This window comes from Amblyomma maculatum, chromosome 5 (assembly GCF_055883805.1).
Source record: "Amblyomma maculatum isolate TAMU_Amacu chromosome 5, ASM5588380v1, whole genome shotgun sequence".
NCBI lineage: Eukaryota > Metazoa > Arthropoda > Arachnida > Ixodida > Ixodidae > Amblyomma > Amblyomma maculatum.
In genome coordinates this window covers 50710999-50715705 of record NC_139348.1, presented here as the reverse complement: position 1 = coordinate 50715705, position 4707 = coordinate 50710999, and the positions used below count along the sequence as shown (strand labels likewise).

At 40.9% G+C, this 4707-nt stretch overlaps 1 long non-coding RNA gene across 1 annotated transcript; it reads right to left on the bottom strand.

Annotated features, from left to right (window-relative positions):
* Window positions 1-1360: 1360 nt before the first annotated feature.
* LOC146188285 (uncharacterized) lies at window positions 1361-3907 on the bottom strand. The gene is made up of 3 exons (XR_014707184.1): window positions 3776-3907; window positions 1981-2043; window positions 1361-1416 (listed from the first exon to the last, which is right to left on the bottom strand). It is a non-coding gene; the product is annotated as an uncharacterized LOC146188285 (long non-coding RNA).
* Window positions 3908-4707: the final 800 nt, after the last annotated feature.

The window sequence follows — 4707 nt, the reverse complement described above, 5'->3', positions numbered from 1 at the left end:
TAAACAAAGCCTCAGATGTATAATTTTTCCAAGCTTTAAAGAAAGCCCGCAAAATACAAAAATATCACATGACTGACGCATTCGTGCACCATGGTTGTGGTGCTTTCAATCGTAGTTTAAATGAACGAAATTAGTTGGGGTCGTGTCCACAGCCCCATTGTAGCCGCAGGCCGATATGTCTTTGATGGTTTCTTTGCTCACTTCAGGTAGTCGGCGCACGTGACGGTGCTGTTGCTGCGAGCTCACCACGCTCGCTACAACCATCGCCAACATATCAGCCTACTGCTGGAACCGGGCCGTCTAGTCGTAGCCGCAGCTAATTTCGTTCACTCAAACCATGACAGACAGCACCAAAATCGTGGCGCGCGAATACGTTAGTCACGTGAGATTTTTCATATTTCACGGGCTTTCTTTAGAACTTGGAACATACGCGCGAGCCTTTCTTTATTGGAAATGAATGGAATGTCGGTTTCGGAAGGTGCTTTCCAACTTTGCAAATAACATTTATCGTATAATTTTCTTAACTTATAATCAGTTATTTTCAAAATAAGATATTGCCTGCGGTGCGCTGCAGCTGTATACGAGTGGTTTCTCTGGCCTACCTCAAATGTAGGAGTTTTTAACCCTAGGATATGTTAGCTTGGACGCACTGTATATGGGAGAATCTTTCGTAGAGTGCCGCTGATACAGTGTCGCTGATGATGATCGCGTGTTTAAAATGAAAACACTACCATTCTTTTTTAAATTACATGCAACAAACTATAAGACATAAATGGCTTTCTTGTCTATACTGCCTCTGTTAGCCATCTTTCAATTTTGCAAAAGCTGATATGCTCGCCAAGATGCACTCTAAAATGCAGATCCTTTCTTGTAGTTTCTCTTCCAGTTATGTGCCTTACAAACAGAACATTGTTTGAAGCTAAAATAATTAAATATAGCAGCACCAACAAGTTAAATGCCCTTCCAGCTAATGGGCAGAAACCAGGCAGTCATTCCTAATTACACGCAGTGTAGTTTAAATGTCATTACTATTAAAGCAATAAAGTTGTATAGGATTTTTTTCGGGCCATAAATAACAGAGTTTGGATCGATATAATAGTGTTTCAAATGCATCACAGCCCAGAGGAATGCCCTTGTACTTATTGACCGACATTATAGTAAATGTGCATAATGCTTTTTAATGACACTACCTCAGTACAGAAATTCTGACGTTTTTTTAGAGCCTGAAGTGTCTGCTTAACCAGACTAGATTACACATTGAGAAGAATGACAATGAGGTCTCCATGTGCCTTTCAATGGACTTAGCCAACAATCATTAGACAAAACCTAAATGTAATGAATGGAAAGCAGCACTCACCTGACCATCTTCACCGACAGTTCCAACCGTCTTATCTATTGGTTCCGCTTTCCCCAAAACTGTAAAACATTAAAATACAACTATTACCTCTCTGACGCACACAAGAACAACTAATGTGGTTATGGGCACCTAATACTCCTGACATTCTGGACAGACTGCCTTTTTCCAGCTCCAGAACTAAGCACAAGCAAACTGAACTGAATTTGATGTTCATGGTCAACTGCGCTTCTGCACGTGCAGCAATGGTTCATTCCCCAACATTGGATACTGGCATGAATTTGATTTTCTTCTTACTCATTACTGAATCCAGCTTTTTTTTATCGCTGCGCACAATGAAAAACACTAAAAGGCTGAAATTGAAACAAAAACACCTATGCTAATTTTTTTAAATGGACAATAGTCCAAAGTGGAGAAACTGAAGTAGGTATTCTTAAACATTGTAGTGCCAGGGTAAAAAAAAAAAAAAAACAGCACATTTTTATCAGTTTTCAGCTTCCAGTGTATAAAAAGAAGCTTTGTTAAGCATTTCCGACACTTTCATTACAGACGTTTTATATTTGCCCCTTCATGCTGAACTTAGTACGGATTTTTTATATCAAACGTGCTAATAAAACTTTACACACCTTTTGAAGGGCGCTTCAGGACCTGTTGACTCATTTCTCCCATTCCAGAGCAGGTTCCGGACGCTATGAAAAGAAAATAATAAATTAAATTTTCCTGCACTACTTATTGGCACCACTTAAGCAACATAAGATATTTTTTTTAATGTTTTTATGTATGACTTGTTTACATCTTAACTGCACCATATTTCTCTGCATTACAGGCTGAGTATTCAGTGATTCCGAAAGCATATTTTAAGTGGCGGGCGAACAAACCTCCGTTTTGTGTTTAATTTCTTCGTTTTTTAATTTTATATATTTAAAAAATACTCGATCACTCATACCCTTTCTCACGTTACTGCGCTGAACGAAGCTAGCAAGCAAGGCTAGCTTACCTTGGTGCCTGCGCAAGCCTATTCTTATTCTAATATGCTGTTTGATAAACACCAAAATTACGGCTCGCATCTCTTATTCTTGCCTGTTTTAGTATTTTGTGGGCGTGAACAATGTAAAATATTATGAAAATGCGGAAGGCTGAGGTTAGGCTACAGGAAAAAAAATGTAAGCATTGAAGTCAGATGAAGGAGTTAGTGGCTGAGCCCCAACATAAAATTATGAGGGACACAAGGGTATGACGAGACAGCGCAGGTGATCAGCCCGCAGTATAACGCCCCGCTCCTAGCCATTTGAACGTGCCTGCGTGGCCTAAGGGTTACGTGAATGCAAGAGTCCCAGCTGGCAGCCTGATTCTGGTGTCACATGTGAAAGGAGAGGCCCAAGTTGGCAGCTCCTGCCAAACGTAATGGGAGGCAGCGAGTACGCCCAGTCAGTGTACGATTATGTCAGCTGCCAGCTACTCGCTAGAACCATGCTCGTGAATTCGTAATTTTTCTGTGACAATGCCAACGCCGGCGGACGCTCGCCGATTTTTGATGAACGGGGCCATTAAAGCAGTCACGTTAACAATACTTCTAGCCGGGCGAGGAGATGGGGAGGACATCGGCCCTCCCGCACCCCTGCCCCCCTCTCCCCACCCTCGATTCCGGCCTCCCTGTCCGCATTCTTTGAACACAGAAACCGCTGCGCAAACGCAATGTCTGCTGATGGCATTTTACTGTGCCTGTGTACGGTGCCCAATCCGAACTGCTCGCAATATTGTTCTTCATCATGCAGATACTCTTCTTGCTTTTCAGAAAAGTTCGATACAGGAATAAGCGAAAGCATATCATCAACTTTTTGGGCATTATGTGCGAAGTGATACAGCTAGCAAAATAAAAAGGGAACAGACCGCTGAATATGACATCATAGTTACCAACATATCCCAGCGTTCAGTTCCTGTGTGATTTACGCCTTCATTATGTTTTGGTGTGATGGTTGGCGTCAAATAATTCAGCTGTTTATAGAGCAATTTTTTCTGATTTTCAGCAAGTGATATGTTTTTCTTGTCTATGACTTCAATGTACCTATCCAAACTCATCAATGAAGTCTGCTCGCTAAGCAGTTATTAGAGAATTTGAAGGTATAATCAACATAAATAGAGGACTATTTTTATAATAGCTGATGTCTGTCGTGGAAGTAAGTGCATAGGCAAAATATTTGTTTTTCATCATAATATTCTGCTTAGAAAATTTTTGAAGTGGTAGCTGGAATAACTATTAGAGGGATAAATTTGGAAGCTTCAAAAAAGGGAGGTATAATTGTCTTCCGACCACCTGTACAAGTTCTAAAACTGGAGTACGAGCTGTCAACAGCAATGGTAGCCTTAAAATAATTGTCTTCTTTTCTCGAAAATGCAAAAAAACGTATATTCCCTACTTACCAGCTGGCTGGGCATCTGTGGATATCGCACTTTCCGGGAGATTCGTAGGCTGTAAGACAAGCCAAGCATGTGGTCCTCCCATTACTCGTGTTGGCTCAGGAAATTGGGATGGGTCTTCCGTAACCAGGCAGGTTGAAGCGTCCTCTGCATTGTGAGCAGCAAAATTGCTTCCTGATGGCAGCGCTGCTACAAATAAAAAGCTTCAAATATGAACCAGCCAAACCTGTCAGCTTAGGTGCGATCATACTGAGTCATGCTAGGAAACTGCTGATTGAAATAATGAGGAAAAATTATTACGGAAATGATGAAGCACACATTACCTTGTTATTCAAACTTATATGCATATTACTAGTAAGGTCATGTCATGTATGAAGCGCTGTCTAAAGCTTTCCAAGCTCAGATGTAGAAAGCAATATCTCTTCGAAATTTGCACAGATATCGAAAGCCATAAGGGTTTTGCTTCACAGGCTTTTCATTTTGGAGTAGTTTCAACAAGCTCTTAGGAAGAATGAGATAGCCATAAAAGAGCAAAAAAAATAATTTTCTATGCTCAAGTACCTCCAAGCATACAGGTAGTGACACTAATGAAAGCAAAAGCAATAATCACAGAATTGTGACAAACATTTTTTCATTAGAATAACATCAAAGCCTGAAATTCTTCCTTTTCCAAAGCTTCATGAAAACTACTTACCATCAGGGTGGCCATGAGCATTGATCACATGTGCTCTTAAGATGCTCGATGGATCTGCAGCTGCTGCTATGGGTGACGAGTTTTGTGCGTCACCTACTGCCAGTTTTGCAGCAGCAGCAGCAGCACTAGGCTCTAAATGGGACCTCCTCTCGGGAATTCTTATTCCTCTGCGTTCTGCGAAGGAAGCATGAAATAGTACAAAATGTCGATAAAAAGCAAAATTATGGAACCATATAAAAAA